This window comes from Camelus bactrianus, chromosome 11 (genome assembly GCF_048773025.1).
Source record: "Camelus bactrianus isolate YW-2024 breed Bactrian camel chromosome 11, ASM4877302v1, whole genome shotgun sequence".
Lineage (NCBI taxonomy): Eukaryota > Metazoa > Chordata > Mammalia > Artiodactyla > Camelidae > Camelus > Camelus bactrianus.
Genome location: NC_133549.1, coordinates 14,073,103 through 14,092,252, shown reverse-complemented (window position 1 = coordinate 14,092,252; position 19,150 = coordinate 14,073,103). Strand labels below are relative to the sequence as shown.

At 38.7% G+C, this 19,150-nt stretch overlaps 1 protein-coding gene across 7 annotated transcripts in view; it reads right to left on the bottom strand.

The window, feature by feature from the left end:
• RYR2 (ryanodine receptor 2) overlaps positions 1-19,150 on the bottom strand; it is a 543,025-nt gene that overhangs the window by 395,424 nt on the left and 128,451 nt on the right. The gene's annotated exons all lie outside the window — the stretch shown is intronic.

The window sequence follows — 19,150 nt, the reverse complement described above, 5'->3', positions numbered from 1 at the left end:
AGCTTCATTTCAGGTGCACTTGATTGGCAGCAGCTCCTTGGAACAAGGTACTGAAAAAATACCGAGAGACTATGGGAAAATCAGAGAGGAAAGCTACGCATGGAATTTCAACATCTCCGTAAGTATGAGAGATGGGATAAATCCTGAAACTCAATGTAGGGCTTATGTTTTATGCAAATTGAGGCCTATGAACTGAAAGACTGGTGGTAAACTTCAGTCACAAGTCCGAACCGCCCCCAGTAAGCTCTCAGAGTTGCAGCGTAGTTCTCTAGTGCTACTAACCTTAGCTCCTCTCTGTTCCCATCTTCCTGACCGCCAAGGTGACTGTCTTATCCCCACACTAAACCCTGAATGACAATAATTCCCAGTAAAGCAATTTCTGCTGCAGGATTTTAAGGCATGACCTTGAAAATGAAAATCTAACAAGATAAAAAAATTATTATTCACAACATCAGAATTTCCCAGATTAATTACTTAAGTGTTTACTGATTATTTTTTTAAATGTTCTGGCTACAAGTCAAGTATCATTTTCCATTAGCTCTTTTCTAACGGAGAACTTCAGAAGTACAAAACAGTATGAAAGTATTATAATAAACACCCATGTTTCAACACTCAACTAAAAAATAAATTATTACATACACAGGTGAATTCAACCAGGTGGGTACCCAGCCCTGATTTTCTTCTGTTTGCTTCCCTGAAGCAGTAGTAACCATTCTGCTGAATTTAGAATTTATTATTCAAGGGCACTGTTTCACAATAATATTACACGTCTACATTCTAATACTAATTACAGAATTGTTTTTCATGTTGTAAAATGATATAAATGGTATCATAATACATATGTTTGTAATTTTTTTATTTTTGCCCAACACTATGTTCTTGGAATTTATTCTTGTTGATATGTATGGTTATATTTTCACTGTGTGCAGTATAACCTTGTTTGAATAAAGTACAATTTGATTATTAATTTCCCTACTGACAAAATTTTGAGATCCTTTTTTGTTTATATGTGTTTTAAATAGAGTTTACTTTTTAGAACAGTTTTAGGTTCATAGCAAAATGGAGCGGAAAGTACAGAGAGTTCCCATATACCCTACCACACACACACACACACACACACACACACACACACTCGCACCCACATGCGCACGCGCACTCATACACACAGAGCCTTCCACACCAGTGTGGTGCATCTGTTACAATCAGTGCACCTACACTGAAACATTATTATTACCACCCAAAGCCCATAGCTTACATTAGAGTTCACTCTTGGTGCTGTCCTTTCTATGTGTTTCACCAAACGTACAATGATGTATGTCCACCATTATAATAAAACACAGAATAGTTTCACTGCCCTAAAAATCTCTGTGCTCCACCTCTTCATCCCACCTTCCCTGTAACACCTGGCAACTACTGATGTTTTTCCTGGCTCCATAGTTTTGCCTTTTCCACAATGTCAGAGTTGGTAGCCTTTTCAGATTGCCTTTGTCCTTAACGTAAAGTAATAAATTAACTATTACTGAAAATGCATGGGACCAAATCCACCTTCAATCTGTGTAAGATTAAGCATTACTACAGTCACAAATATGAATACTTACTCTGGTAACATTAAAAACATTAATTCCTTGAAGCAGGAAGACAATGCCTGTGCGTTCTTTGGAAGATACAGCAGGAATTTTTTCAAAAAAAGCCAAATGAATTAGCACACTGTCAAAACTGACACATCAATATTAATTAGGTCATCAGTCCAAAGAAGGAAAATCAGTCAAAAATCAACCAACATTAATTAATCATCTACTTCCCTCGGAAGTGTTATTATCATGCACTTGAGATACAAGACAGATGAGACGCTGCCTCTGCCTGCAGGTGCTTTCCCGCTTATTATTTCATAATAGTTTCAGAAAGTAAATTTAAAGGGTCATGTGATTTAGCAACAAGAGATGCAGTAGAAGAAGCAATTCATTATGCTTGAATGGGGGGAAGAGGGGGATTTGTCCAGGGAGGAGGGGAATGCAAATAAATGCAGGAGGGCCTCGCAAAGGAAGAGATACTTGACAGCTGCCTAGAGGGTGAGCAGGCTTCCCTCAGGAGCAAAACCTATGCAAGGGCGTTTCAGGAAGGGAGAGAGCAGAGCACACCCAAAGGCAAGCTGTCTCTCAGTAAACTCAATCAGGCTGGACTGACTGTACCTCCGGGGACGTTCATGCATGTCCAAATACACAAACCAGCATGGGAGGACAAAGATTCACTCCCTGATCAAATTCTCACCAGGCTCCCCCAAACCCTCTTCTCCACGAGGCCTCAACCTTGGCCTAAAAATCCCACAGAATCTCAACAAAAATGATTTTGCCCATCCCTGACCCTTGCCCAGTTCACGTTAAAAGACCTAAACACCAACATGTTTTCTAATAGCTGAAGGCCACATCCTTAGAATGACTCTAACCAAGCCCCAGCCAGAAAGGGCCTGCATGAGAAAGCTGAAGGCTGCCAAAAGAATTGCTTTTGCCTTAGCATTTACTAAAAGGGCCTGACAACTGCGACTCCTTCCTCTGTCCCTTCCAGATAGACTGGTATCTCCTACAACTCGAGAGTGTCTTTCCTAAGTACCTGAAAGCCATGCCTTTGAAGTGTGATCACCAGGAAGGATGGAGCCCCTGTCTCCAACTCCCTTCAATACCTGCCAGCCAGCAGACCCAGCTGGCCTCATCAGCATTTATATCGAGGACCCCTTTGTAATGTTTCACTTCTCTGATGCTGACAATTGATACGGAGCTCAGTTTATGCTGGGCTCTCCTCCCCACTGCAATAGTACAGTACTGATTAAAATCTGTCCTGACCATTTTAACTAGTGTCTGGCTTTGCTTACCTTTGATAGTAACAGAACAGGAACTAATGCAATCCATAGTCCTAAAGCCTTCAGTAACTCTCTTTGTCTTTCAAATGTAGTCCTGCTTGTTGCTTGGCACTTGAAGCCCTGCCTGAGCCCAGCAGAACAACTGGGAATTCCCAGAAGAAGGCTGCTTCTTCTGTCCTTTGTCCTCATCCTCCTTATGACATGAATCCTTCCATATCACACTCTATTCACCTATTTTTATACTGAACTCATTTATTCTCCCCTTCATTCATATGTCAAACACATTCATTAACTGATTATCTACCATTTGTCAAGACTTCCCACTCAAAGTCCATGCCTCTACTGTCATAAAGCTCCACTAATAGCTCCAGCTAGAGTATCTTCTTTCCCAAACGAGGATAGGGTGAGTACATTTAACCTACAGGCAGAAATTTTTTCTTCTATTATATCTTTGACTATTGCTCCTATAGTATGCATCCTAGCAATTTCATCAGGAACATATTTTCCATATATTATATTTTGGATAGACCACATGATAGTCCACAGGCCAAATCTGGCCCACTGCCTGTTTCTGTACAGCATGAACTAAGAGTGCCTCTTACATATTTTAATGCTTGAAAAAAATCATAAGAAGAATATTTTATAAACATAAAAATCAAGAAATTCAAATTTCAGTGTCCATAAATACACTTTTTTTGGAACGCAGCCATGCTCATTCGTTTACATACTAGTTATGGCTGTTTTCATGCTACAGTGTTCCGAGAGTAACTAGCTCTAACAAAAAAATTTATTACTCACAAAGCTTAAAGTATTTGCTATTTGACTCTTTACAGAAAAAGCATGACACCCCCTGTATTAGATAACTATTTGCTGCTGCAGTGTGTTCATTCCAGTGATGGTTAAATAAGAAAAGTATCATATGATATCACTCATATGTGTAATCTAAAAAAAAAAAAAAGAAAGAAAGGAAAAAGAAGACACTAATGAGCTTATCTATAAAACAGAAATAGATTCACAGACAAGGTAAACAATCTTATGGTTACCGGGGGAAAGGTGGCAGAAAGGATAATTTGGGAGTCTGAGATTTGCAAATGTTAACCACTATATATAATAAAGAGATAAAAAAGATTTCCAGTCAAGATGGCGGAGTGGTAGGACTACGAGCTCGCTTCTCCTCACGACTACAACGAAACCACAATGGAATGCTAAACAGCCATCGAGAAAAAGACTGGAACCTAGCAAAAAAGATCTGCAACTGGAAACATAAAGAGGGAACCACAGCAGGAAGGTAGGAGGGGTGTACTCACCATATAATCAGGCCCCATACCCCCCGGGGGGGCGACCCACAAGCTGAAGATTTGTGAAGTCCCAGAGGCCCTCCCACAGGAGGGAGAGCTCTAAGCCCCAGGTCAAGTTCCCCAGCCTGGGTCTTGTATTGGGAAGAGAAGGAGACCCCAGGACATCTGGTTTCGAAGGCCAGTGCGGCTTGGTTCCAGGAGCCCCGTGAGACTCAGGAAAACGGAAACTCCATTCGCCTAGAAAGTGTACACGAAAACTCACGTGTGCCAGGTCCAAGGGCAGTGATTTTGTAAGAAACTGGGCCAGACCTGCCTGCCATGAAAGACATGGAAGAAACTTAAAAGATCTATTACTAAATGAAAAAAGCCAGTCTGAAAAGCCTACAAACTGTATGATTCCAACCAAAGGACCTTCTGGAAAAGTCTCAGCTACAGAAACAATAAAAAGATCGTGATTTCCAGGGGTTTGGGGAGAGGGAGGGAGGGAGGGGTGAACAGATGGAGCACAAGGGATTTCTAGGGTGATTAAGTGATTCTGTGTGATACTATAGTGTGTCTACATGTCATTATGCATTTGTCAAAACCCATAGAACGTACAACACCAAGAGTGAACCCTCATGTGAACTATGGGACTTTGGTTGATAATAACGTGCCCATGTGGGTTCATCGCTTGTACCAAATACGCCACACTGATGAGGGATGTTGAGGGTAGGTGAGTATATATGTGCGGGTGGGGAGGGCTGTGTGCGAGCTCTCTGTATTTTCTGCTCAATTCTGCTGTGAACCTGAAGCTGCTCTAAAAAAATAAAGTCTATTAATTTAAAAAAAGAGATTAAAAAAAACAAATTTCTTCTGGATAGCACATGGAACTATATTCAATATCCTGTAATATGAATATGAAAATGAATATATGTACACATATGCATGACTGGGACATTAAGCTGTACACCAGAGACTGCCACACTGTAACTATCTTCAATTAAAAAAAATCATACTCTCAGATCTAGAAAGGAAAGTGGTGTGCAGTTTTCAGTTTTTTACAGGCATCCATTTAATTCAGCTCTGATCTTATAACTTGGCAGCTTCTCCTTCTGCAATGCTGTTCCTGTCTCTGCATGTGCCTTTACTACTTCTCCTGCATCCAGAATGCAGTGGGTCCTCCCCAGCTCCCTACCTCCCTACCAGCACCCACAGCATTTGGTGGGAGTCTTAGATGTCACAGGATGGCAGAGGGTACAAAGCTTATTAGCGCAGCCCATGCTTGCACCAGAGGCGGAGAGGCTGGATGGATTAAAGTGTCTGCCAACCTTCCCACAGTGTTTGAGGGAAATCTACGTGTGGCAGAGGTGAACTCCATGTAAGTTTTTCTCCAACTGGTTCCATCTACCTTATAATTAATGATATCTCTCTCAGATTTTAGATTCAAATGTTTTTCAGTCTAAGAGTTCACTTTCTTAAGTTTTCATTTCATTTCAAGAACTACTTGATCAGAAGCTCATCTTTAACTACAATGGGAATTTTTTAAAATCTCTAACATATTCCAAGAATGAGTCTTTAGCTCATAAGACAATTTACTGATGCTGTATTATTAAAGTATTCCATAAAATGCTTCCTACTTTGGGGATTTCAATTATGTCATCTTCATCTTTTTGAATTGCCATCCTGTCCTAACTGGGTAGCAGCATCAGTGTGCATTGAAAACACCAAGAATTATTTCCATGCAACTTATAAGTTATAATTTAACAAATGGCTCCATTCTGGCCAATATAATAATATGCCAAAAATTGTTAGACATTTTCCTATAATTCTTGTGTTCTATCAGAACTTTACACATGCAATCAATTATCTTCATAGACTGGATATTCATACATCATAAGGCTACTTACTTCCTTTCTGCCACACCTAACATGTACTACATTTTCCTCTTAAAGTTTTTGGGGAAAAAAAGACTTACATAACTAAAACACAAGGATTTTGAGAAACAAATATGGCTATTAATAATTCATGTTCTTTCCCGAACACACTGGCTTCCTTTTACCTTCCTTTGGCCCAAAATTCTGTGAAAGTCACAGTGAATAAAGTAAATAGAACAACAGAACAGCAATAATGTTAATATTTATTTGCCTATAATTATGCTTTATTCCTTCAATTAATTTTTAGGAAAAACACTGAGAAAGTACCTGACATTTAAAAGGTTTCATAAATTGTATTTTCAAAGTGACTCTTACATCATCCCGCATTTATCTCACACTGACATTTTTATTATTCAAAAATTCTCACTTGAAGAAGAAGAGAGCTTCATCTGGAATATCACAATGATTATGCATCATTAATACGCTAATGCATTATTTATCACGGTGAATGATATCCTGAAACGAGAAGTCACTGATGATACAATACTGCTCTATCATGTTCCATTATGGGAAGAAAGACTTTTAATTAAAGTGACGCCATAGAAATCAGAAGAAACAGAAAGAACTCTTGATATTATTCTATCTACAAGGCTCAACTACTTTTTGGAGGCCTGATAAAAATCAGCAGTGTTGTTTTATAGGCATGGTAGGTTTGGACCAGTCTTAGAATCATTGACGAGTTGGACTGAAACAAAGCTTAAAGATCTTCTTACTGTATCTCTCCTGAGTCCACAAAGAATAACACCAGAAAATTCTGCTTGCAGGACTAAGATCATTAAATAAGAATCCTATTTTTTATGAATCTTTTTTAGGGACTCTTCATGACTATTGATAAATGATTGGCCTAAGACAATCACTGGTCCCCTTTCGAACTTACTGTAAACTTGTGTTTGGATGTGTGTGTATGTGTGTGCACAAGAGTCATTCCATATGTGTGTATGTTTCAGTGTAACTAAGAAGGCTGTGGACACATTGATTTTATAACCAGCTATTTTATAGCGGTCTCTCCTAAGCCCATCTTTGGTAGCAGTTTTTCCATTGACTCATTTGGGATTCTTAGATATACAATCAAATCATCTGCAACTAGAGATAGCTTCACCTCTTCATATCCACATTTAAGTCTCTATGTCTAATAACACGGGCTGATACCTCCAACGCACATAGGCACAGCACAGAGATACTGAACATCCATCTTTCACTTACACCCAATTCTGACCACTAGTGTCTCCCTGTAACTGAGGTGCTGAACTGAAGTGTGTGAGTGTGTGTGTGCTTGTAAAATAAGTGTTAAGGAGCTACCCACCAATTCCTATTTTATTATTTTCCAAAACATAGATTTTCTGCTATCTTAAGAGATGTCCAAAGGCTTTTCCTCCTTAGCTCGACTGATATGAAGAATTATTTTAATGGCATTTTTGGGCATTGAGCCACTCTTGGATTCCTGGAATAAACCTCACTTGGTCACGATGTATGTTTTAATGCAACATTGTTTTCTGTTAAAACATATTTTACTTTGGATTTCTGTATCAATATTCATAAGGAAAATTATTTTATAATTTTCCAAAATAACTTTTTAAGATTTTGGAATCCTTGTTATACTTAGCGAAATCAATTTGGAAGTTTTCTTCCTTTTTGTATCTTTGGAATAATTCAAGCTGCGTAGTTAAGTAGGGGTTTATCTGACCCTGGTGTATTTCTTGTCAGGAAATTCTTTTCTTACTTTATTTATTTTACGATAATTAGTCTGTTTAGACTTTCTGCAGTGCATTTAATTTTTCTACAAAATGATTCATTTCATGAAGATTTCTAAGTCAACTTGCATGTAAGTGAATTAATGGCCTTTCAAGATTTTAATTCACTGTTTTGACCATTCTCCCTCTTGTACCCTTTTGTAACTTCTAATATTTGAATATTTGTACTTTCTCCCTTTTTCTTGATTAGTCTATTGATGTTTTTCAAAGAAACACTTTTTAAATTAACTCATCAGTCTCCTTTGTATCTTTATTAATCCCATCCTGCTATTATTCTTCTAGTTTCTTATCTGCCTGTTTAATTCATTCTTTTTTTCATTTTTATTAATACATGCATTTAATACTAAAAATTTCCCCCTAATAACTTCCTTCGTTGTGCCCACATAGTCTAAAACACCATGTATTCATTTTCACTATGTTCAAGAAATTCTTCCCCTTTGACCCAACATTTATTTAATTCTCAGGTAGAAGGGATTTTTATGGGTTTGGGGCTTTTTTTGAAAACTTAATTTTTAGTTTTATTCTTTTATAGTCATGTTTGAAGTATTGCTATTCTTTGGGATTTACTGAGCTTACCTTTATGGTCTAAAACATGGTCAATACTCTTTAACACTGCATTTAAAAATGTCTACTATTTCTGGTGTTAAGACTTCGACGTATCTGTACATGGTCAAGCTCACTGACCTCTGTACTAGGCATCTGTTTCTCTTTTCTCTTTGTATCTCCAATAGTTCATGAAAGCTGTTTCTGTTACTGGATACACACAGCTATTTTAACTTCCTTGTGAAGTGCACCCTTTACCATTACTAAGTGTCCTCTCTTATCTCTTTTAAAGTTTTTTGGTCTGAATTGCACCGTGTCCAGCCATAAGGACACCTGCTCTCTTTTTGATTTGCATGTCTCTGTATAACCTTATCCATCCTTTTATTTTTATTTTTCCAAACCTCTCAGCTCTAGTATACATGGTGTCAAATTTGGCTTTGTTAGTGAATCTTAAAATCTCAAGTTCTTCTTATTTTGATAGGTAAGTCAAGTCCATTTACAATTATTTATGATTAATATGTTTGGGGCTCAATTCTCTTATATTGTTAAAATATGTATTTTTGTTTAAAGTGAATATAAATACATAATTTCACCTTTATTTACAATGGATTTTTTCATGTATTTAAAACACTGGGTGTGTCTATCACTTGTGGAATCTACATGTATCTACCCTTCACTATGTGGTCTATTTTATTTGTGCAGCACTACGCTCTCTCATATCTTTACGTCATATCCACATTAAAGATACAGATATAGGTATCTTTTGCTTAGGATGTTTTGTCTACCCTTATACTAGTATCTTTAAATAATGCGTTTAAGTCCCACTGGTTTTGGTTACTGTGTGTTCTGTGAGCAACACTAAGAACAGCTCAAAATGTCTTCTTTTGTCCTTCTCTCCCAGCATTTAACTTGAAGTTAGATCTTTTACTTTCAGGTAATACCCACAAGGCAATCAGAAAGCTTAATACAGTTTTTCGAAACTCTCCCCATTCTTCTCCCATTTTGGGGTAGTTGTCAGAGCATAGAGCCATCACACGTGATACGCTCTCCTTTAGAACCATCCTGAGTGCCAGCATCTCAGGCGAGTGTGTAGTGCGTACTCACCACCGTTCCTTGTCCAGTCTTCCCTGGACTTTGGATGTCTCCAGTAAATTCCCAAAGAAGGGGTCATGGGGACAAAACCCCTAGATTTTTCCATGTTCACAGTAGTGTGTTTATGGCCTTTATATGAAAAGTCAGTTTGCCTAGAATTCTTGACTCATATTTTCTTTCCTTAAGTTTCCTAATATGTTACTCCATCACTTGTCATATAGCACTGGTGCTAAAGATAAGTCTACATGGATGACTGAAACATGATGCCATGTGCACCAGAAATTGATGCAACATTGTAAAACAACTCTACTTCGATTAAAAAGCAACTTTTAATTAAAAATGAATAAAATAAGTCTCATGGAAATCCAACTTTCTTTCCTTTAAAAGCAACTGGGTCTTTTTACCTGGATTCAAAAGATTTTTTTTTTTCTTTACCTTTGAAATCCAATAGCTTTACACAATATCTGTCTTGGCCAACCAAGAAGTTGGTTTGCTGGTGTGCACTGTGCATCTTCACTGTGTAGCTTTAGGCAAGCACTCTTCACTTCGGTTTCCTTCCCGGGGCCATTTTTTGTAAGTACATTCTCCTATGCCTAGGATCTTCTGTTAGCCTTCTTATTTAAATACATTATTTTTATGGCATATTTAGGTTCACAACAAATTTGAATACGAAGCACAGAAATTTTCCCATATACTCCCTGCCCTCACACATGCTAAACCTCTCCCACTATGAAATCCCCCAGCAGCCTGTACATTTGTTATTCGAGATGAAACTACACTGACAAATCTAACCACCCAAAGTTTTCACTCTTAGTACTTTACATTCTGTGGGTTGTAACAAACGTATAACGTCATGCATCCATCATTACAATATCATACTGAACAGTTTCTCTGCCCTAAAAATCCTTCGTGCTCCCCCTACTCATCCCTCCTCCCTAATCTCTGGCAATCATTGGTCTTTCTGCTGCCTTCCTAGTTTTGCCTTTCCCAGAATGTCATATAGTGGAATCCTACAGTATGCAGCCTTTTCAGATTGGCTCCTTTCACTCAGCAATAAGCATTGCAGTCTCTTATATGTCTTCCCATGGGTCAATAGCTCACCTCTTTTGACTACTGAATAATATTCCACTATGTATATACACCACGGTTTTCTTACCCATTCCCCTACTGAAGGACGTGCTGGTTGCTTCCAAGTTCTGACAATTATGAATAAAGCTGCTATAAATATCCAACTACAAGTTTTTGTGTGGACATTTAAATTTTCAACTTCTTTAGGTAAATACCAAGAAGCATGATGGTTGAATCGTATGGTAAGAGTATGCTGAGTTTCATAAGTCTCCAAACTGCCTTCCAAAGTGGCTGAACTACTTTGCATTCCCATCAATGATGAATAAGAATTCCTGTTACTTCACAACCTTGCCAGCATTTGATGTGTCAGCATTCTGGATTTCGGCCACTCTAATAGGTGCAATGATATCTTACTGTTTTAATTTGCACTTCCCTAATGACATATGATATGGAGCAGCTTTTTGTATGCTTATCTGTGATCTGTATACAGGCATCCTCTGCTTTCCAAAAGTCTGCTATATGCCACTTTGCTTTTAGAGAAGAGCTATGTTAGTACCTGGTTTGCTAATTAAAAGAAATCAGAAGAGAAAGCAGGACACTAATTAACTCGTCTACAAAATAGAAACAGACTTGCAGACATAACAAACAATCTTATGGTTACCAGGGAAAGGGGGCGTGAAGGGATAAATTGGGAGTTTGAGATTTGCAAATGTTAACCACTATATATAAAAATAGATAAAAAACAGATTTCTTCTGTACAGCACAGGGAACTATATTCAATATCTTATAATAAGCTTTAATGAAAAAGAATATACAAATGTACATACATATATATGCATGACTGGGACATTATGCTGTACACCAGAAATGCGCACATTGTAACTGACTATACTTCAGTTTAAAAAAAGATATTAAATAATAATCATGAATACAAAAAAAATCAGAAGAGGATTTTTACTTTTATAAAAAAAGCAAAAAGAGGAAAAAGCATTCAGCTTTTGTTCTGCAACAAGCCATTACAGATCCAGTCCACCCCCTGAGAAACAAGAGGGGCCCCGCCAAGCTCCTTCCCCAGACACTGTACTCAACCTCCCAGCATCAAGTAGCCATAGCTCTGAACTGTGTCTGTGAGCATCTGTGCTTTATCTCAATTTAATCTGTGCATCTGTTAGCAAGATGCTTCCAAAGGTAATTGCTTCTTCTCTTTAAGGCATCTTGCCTTACAAAAGGTTGCACAAGGATGGTCTGCTTTCAGACAGCAGGGAACACCTATAGCCTGTGGTGTCTATTAAGGTCTCTGGTGAGTTTTTTAACCAAGTTGCTTTCTTACATTTGAATTTTAAGAGTTCTTTCTGTATTTTGGAAACAGTGTCCATTGTGTTGCATTTGCTCCTTTATCAAAGATCATTTGTGGGTCTGTATCTAGGCTGTCTGTTCTGCTCCATCAGTCTGTTGGTCTAATCTTTCATCAATACTACACTGTCTTGATTACTGTAGATTTATAGCAAGTCTTTAAGTCGAATAGTCAGCCTTCCAACTTTGTTCTTCTCCATCAATATTGTGTTAGCTATTCTGGGTACTTTCCCTCTCCAAGTGAACTTTAGAATATGTTTGTCAATATCCACAAAACAACTAGCTGGGATTTTGAATGACTGCACTGAGTTTACAGATCAAGTCAGGAAGAACTGACATATTGACAGTATTGAGTCTTCCTATCCATGGACATGGAATATCTCTGTTTAATTTTTCTTTGATCTCTTTCATCAAAATTTTAGTTTTTCTCATAGAGCTCTTGTAATATTTTATTAGATTTATAGCTAAGTAGTTCACTTTCCCATGTTAATATAAATGGTATTGTGTTTTTAATTTCAAATTCCACTTCTTTATTGCTGGTATAGAGGGAAACAACTAACTTTTACTTATTAAATTTGTATCTTAAAATCTTGCAATAATTGCTTATTAGTTTTAGGAGTTTTTTGGTTGATTCTTTCAGATTTTCTACGTAAATGATCATGTCACCTGGGAACAAAGACAGTTTTATTTCTCCCTTCCCCTCTGTATACCTTTTGATTCCTTTTCTTGTCTCATTGCATAGCTAGGACTCCCAGCTAATGTTGAAAAGCAGTGGTGAGAGGGGATATTCTTGGCTTGTTCCTGATCTTTGCAGGAAAGCTTCAAGCTTCTCACCATTAAGTATGTTAGTTGTAGGTTTACTATAGATAATCATTATCAAGTTGAGGAAGTTCCCATCTATTCTTAGTTTACTAAGTTTTTAAATCACGAATGACTGTTGGATTTTGTCAAACACAATTTCTGCAACTATTAATGTACTATATGATTCTTTTCCTGTCTATCGATGTGAAGGATACATTGATTGATTTTCGAATGTTGAACCAGACTATATATCTGGAATGCTATGTGGTCATAGCATATAATTCTTTTTATACATAGTTAGATTCTATTTACTAATATTTTCTTGAGGATTTTTATATCTATGCTTAAAGAGAGATTATACCTTTTTTTCTTCTTGCAATGTTTTTATCATGTTTTCATATAATGGTAATGTTGGTCTTATAAATGAGTTAGGAAGTATTCTTTCTGCTTCTCTCATCTGAAAAAGATTATAAAGAATTGGCTTGGTGTCTTCCTTAAATGTTTGGTAGAATTCATCAGTGAATTCATCTGGGCCTTGTGCTTTCTGTTTAGAAAATTATTAAATGAATATTTATATAAATATATATACCTGAATACTGTATTGCTATTATTACTTTCAACAAAATTATTTAATTTTCACTTAATCTCTCTCTGATGCTCTTCCTTCTTTAATAAAGATTAGAATTTCTGACCTATTTATTTTCCTTCTTGCTGAAGAACTTATTTTAACATTTCTTGCAAGACAACTCGACTAGCAAAATAATTCCCTGAATTTTTGTTTGTCTGAGAAAGTCTTTATTTCTCCTTCACTTCAGAAGGATAATTTTGCAAGGTACAGAATTCTAGGTTGGTTTTTTTTTTTTTTTCCTATCTCAACACTAAACATTTCACTCCAGCCTCTCTTAGCTTGCAATGGTGTCTTCAGAAGTTGGATGTAATTTTTATCTTTGCTCCTCCGTAGGTAAGGTTTTTTCCCTCAAGCTTCTCTTAAGACTTTTCTTTCATTTTCTGTACCTTGAAAGTGATATGTCCAGGTGTAGGGTTTTTTGGGGGTTTTTTTCTGCACTAATTCTGCTTAGTGTTCTCTGAACTTCCTGGATCTGTGGCTAAGTGTCTGACATTCATTTGCAGAAATTCTCAGTCTTCACTGTTTCAAATATTTCTTATATTCCTTTCTTCATGGCTCTATTTGTCCCGTAGTTCTTGGATATTCTATTCTGTTTTGGTTTCTCTTTCAGTCATTTTTCTCTTGTTTTGTTTTCCGTTTTGCAGGTTTCTTTTGAGATACTCTCAAGCTCAGAAATTGTTTGCTCAGCCAAGTCCCATTACTAATAGGCCCATCAAAGGCATTCGTAATTCCTGTTACAGTGTTTTTGATCTCCAGCATTCCTTTTTCATCCTTACCTAGAGTCTCCATCTCTCTGCTTACATAGCCCATCTGTCCTTGCAGGCTCACGCACTGGAACCTTTACCATTTTAATCACAGTTGCTCTGAATCCCTGGTTGAACAGTTGTGAGTCTGCTGGGCCTGTAATGCCTATGATTCTGCTTCTTATTCTCTCTTGGACACAGAAAATGACATACAAATACATAAGTTGCACATAAAGGAAAACTATATGATTATGTAAATAAATGTAAATTAGATTACTCCACTTGTATATATAAATTGTACATGATTATAAGTTATATGTGATTATATATGTTATATATGATTATATGTAATTATATATGTATATATAACTGTTTTGTGTATATATAATAAAGAGAGAGAGAGGCAAATAAGGAGCAGAATTCTGTCCACAGGCAATAAAGACGTGCCAGATAAACAGATGGAAACTGAGGCGAGCTTTCCTGCGCCCTCAGGAAGGGAGGGTGTCAGCACAGCTTTTGCAGTTTCATGGCTCTAGAGCAACTTGCTCTGCTCAAAACAAGGCGTTTCTGACTGGCACCTGCAGGCTGCTTCCCTCCCCGACTTTTACCTGGTCCTGCTCCATCCTCTGCAGCATCAGCTCAGCTCAGTCTGCACTGGGCTCCCAGCAGTTCTCCTCAAAGCAAGGCTTTGTTGAAAAAAGAGCCTTATTTGGTAAGTTTAAAAAATCCGTAGGCTAAGATGGCTCCAGAAACGTCCATCCTCATCAACGCGCCTTTGCTCCCCCTGCCTGTGGCAGCTGCTTTCACATGAGCCTACCACGCTTTCTAGGGAGAACCTGGTACCCATTTCAGAGACAACAGGAATCACGCTGCCTTCCCTCTGCTTCCTCCTATACACCTGCTGATACCAGACGTGGGGTAACTTGTCACCTAGTTTGTTTTAGGTACTAGGTTGTCTGTGGGTTTTGGGTTTTGCCATGGTTGTAGCTCTGTTTTTATGCAGAGATTCAAAGAGGCTAAAAACTGCCTCTCCAATAACTTCTCATTTCTCCTTAAGCCTTTAATAATAACAAGGTGGGTCTCTCTGAAAGTGCCTAGTTCCAAACAGCCAAAGCCTAACTTTTCAATTATAAGATATAGAAACAAAAATAAGTTATTCATGTAAGGAGTACACAGTAAATATCCATAATTATGAATTATGAATAACTAATTAAACATACCATCAGATTTAATATTTAGCTTTTCTGCAAGAAAATCTATGCCGGAATTGTGAAACATTCTCTTTCAGGCAGAGATCAGCCTGAATAAACACCCGAGGAGGATGAAACAGTCTTCTGAAAAATGAAGTCTTACATTTGATTAAAAGATACTATAGCTTAAGATGCTTCTGGGATCATTTCCAGGAACACATATATAATTTACAGTGACTGACTATTCACTGCCAACAACGATTCTGTTCTCCCAACTTTATAATAAATGCAGGAGACACCAATTTGAGGGGGAAAAAAAGTCCATCTTCCATTTTCTACCAATGAATGTCAAATTCAGATGTATCTGCATGAAATACATCTGTACCCAGGCTTAGAGCTTTTAAACATAAACTGAGATCTACAGTTTTGACTCTCTGTTGTTATAGAAAATTAAGTCTGTATTATAAAAAATAAAATTGCCCTAAGACTAATAGTTCCTTTTCAAATTTAATAATCTATTAAATTTTATGATTCACTTTCTAGCGCTTGGTACTAAGAGATAAGAAAATAAAGGAGCTGTACCCTGTCCCTCAGGGAATTCAGAAGCAGGCGTGTGCATTCAGGAGGGTACATACTGACAAACTCAGGGAGAGGCTGGCTGGTGTGGGTATTACACAGAATTAAGCCCAACTGGCAATATAACAGAAGTGTGAAGAAATCACTTAAGAAAAACAGAGAGGAAAACAACGAGGCATGTGGAAAAAACAACCCAGAAGAGGGACTGTTTGAGACAGGCTTTGAAGAACAAGCAGCATTTCACCAGGCAGAAAAGCAAAGGAAGGACCTGAAAGTCAGGGAGAACCAAGGCAAACAGAGATATGAAAAAAACTGACATAGTGGGGAATCGTTAAGTAATCTGAGTAGGGACAGATAAGAGAACTTAGAAAAACCAGTTCAGATTGGTTTGCTAGACTTCAACTGCTATTTTATTCTACACTTGATAAATCATTTCAGTATCTCATCCTAAATACAATTTTTTTCAGATTAAACCAAAAAGAATAAGGGAGCATAATCAGAACAAAAATGGTTAAAATGGACAGTTTACGTTCACCATGTCACCATTCAGCTTGACAGTCAAGAATCCCTGCGAAGAACTAATCAGGTTTTTTTTCATTTTTTTTTTCAGTTTTGAGATCTATAATTGACATATCGCACTGTCTACGTTTTTGATTGAAGTATAGTTGAAGCACAATATTACTATATAAGTTTCAGCTGTACTACCATAGACGGTACTGAGTGTTCCGCTGATGTTCACTTCTAGGATTTCCGTTTCAGGTCTGACGTTTAGGTCTCTCATCCACTTTGAGTTTATTTTTGTGTACAGTGTGAGGAAATGTTCTAATCTCATTCTTTTATAGGCAGCTGTCCCATATTCCCAGCACCTCTTACCGAAGAGACTGTCTTTTCTCCATTGTATATTCTTGTCTCATTTATCACAGATTAATGGACCAAAGATGCCTGGGTTCATTTCTAGGCTCTCTATTCTGTTCCATTGACCCATATATTTGTTTTTTTGCCAATACCATGCTGTTTTTTCTCATTTTGAGCATTTTTTAAAAATTATAGTCAGTTTATAATGTTGTATCAATTTCTGGTGTACAGCATAATGTTTCAGTCACACATATACATACATATATTCCTTTTCATATTTTTTCATTATAGGTTACTACAAGATGTTGAACATAGTTCCCTGTGCTCTACAGTAGAAACTTATTGTTTATCTACTTTATATATAGTAGTTAGTATCTGCAAATCTTGAACTCCCAATTTATCCCTTCCCACCCCTTTCTCACCCTGGTAACCATAAGTTTGTTTTCCATGTCTGTGAGTCTGTTTCTGTTTTGTAAATAAGTTCATTTCTGTACTTTTTTTTAGATTCCACATATAAGCAATATCATATGATATTTGTCTTTCTCTTTCTGACTTACTTCAATTAATATGGTAATCTCCAGGTCCATCCATGTTGCTGCAAATGACATTATTTCATTCTTTTTTATGGCTGAGTAGTATTCCATTGTATATATATATACCACAGCTTCTTTATCCAGTCATGTGTGGATGGACATTTAGGTTGTTTCCATGACTTGGCTATTGTATATAGTGCTGCTGTGAACACAGGGGTGCATGTGTCTTTTCAAATTAGAGTTCCCTCCAGCTATATGCCCAGGTATATATATGTTTGATGTTGTATTAGAGATTTCTTAAACTGTTCTAATTTTCAAATTTGTTCTTCTTTTTAACGTTCTGGTTGAATAATTCCCATTATTCTATCTTTCAGATCACTTACGCATTCTTGTGTATCATCTAGTCTATTAATTCCTTCTAGTGTGTTTTTTCACTTTATTGTATTCTTCTGTTCTAACTGGTTCTTTTTTTTTATATTTTCTAGTTTCATGTTAAAATTCTCACTGTGTTCAGCTATTCTTTTCCCCCAATTCAGTTAGCATTCTTATTACTAATGTTTTGAATTCTTTATCTGGTAAATTGTTTATTTCTACTTCATTTCTCAGGTTATTCTCTTGTTCTTTCAGCTGAGACCAGTTCCTCTATCTTCTCATTTTGCTTAACTTTCTCTGTCTGTACGAAATTAAGTGAAACAAGTTACTAATTGTGGTCTCAAGCAGGGACCCTTATGTGAAAGCATCCCTCTACAGACTGCGTGTGCCCAGCTGCTTTGGTGGGAGTGCTGGATTTGACATGCACAGAAGTCATGTCCTTCCGCAGGGTGTGCTGGCAGCTGTCACCCTGGTAGGAGGTATTGCTGTTGATGGCAGGGCTAGTTCCAGGACCAGGTGTGAGGCGGGGCTGCCCCTCCGCTCATCGCTGTCACCACCCTATAAGGTTGGGGTCAGGTCTCTAGTTGCTGGAGCAGAAGTCCTGAGGGTTGGGTCCAAGCTGGCTCTGTTCCCTATAATGTGTGCTCCCTCTCCTCCAACGCCGGCGCTCTCACCCCGGAGGAAGCAGTGCCGGAGCAAGAGGGGCCCATGCGGGCTCTCAGCTTGTGACGAGGTCTGGGCTGCTTCTGAAGCTTCGGCTGGGGACGCGCCAGTAACGGCTGCCCCCGCTCTGCACAGACAGCACTCTGTGTCCGAGCCGCCTCCATCCCTCACCGCTGACCTCACCCTTCACCTCGCAGGCCCCGTGCCAGTGCGAGCTGCACTGCAAGGCGGCCCTCGTGTGCTCTTGGCCTGTGTCAGGGCACAGGCTGTGGCAGTCTGGCCGCCTTCAAGGTGGGCCGCTTCTGATGCACCACCGGTGTGAGCTCCGTGATGGCTGCCCCTCCACACACAGATGCCCCTTCAATCCACCCAGTCTGCTGCCCCTCGCCCGGCAGGGACTTGCTGAGAGTGTGAGGGGCTGGAGTGCTGTGGGGGCTCGGGCTGTGGTGTGTACCTGGGCAGTGAGGGGCACCAGGCGGCCATCAGAGCGGCCTTCAGTCCCCTCTCCACCCTGCTTCAGGAGCAAGCCAGCACGTGCACGCTCCTCACAAGCGAAGTCCAGGCTCCCCTCAGCCCTCCTGTCAGTCCCAGCAGCCCTCCAACCGGCCAAGGGGACCCTTTCCCTGCGTCGGGCCCTGGGCTGGGGCACCCAGTGCCAGGCGCTGGCCGCTCACTCCCCAGGGCACATCTCTGCCTGTGTAACCTCCCTTCTCCTCTGAGACCCCTCCAGGGTACAGGTCCTGACCGATCACTTCTCTTCCCTTCCTACCTGATTCCACATGGATATTTCTTAGTCTCCAGTTCGTTTTCAGCGAGAACTAGTCCACATATGTTTCTGGTGTGTTTGTGGGGGAGGCCAGCTCCACACCCTCCCGCTCCTCCACCTTGATCCGTCTCAGCATTAACCAGTTTAAGTG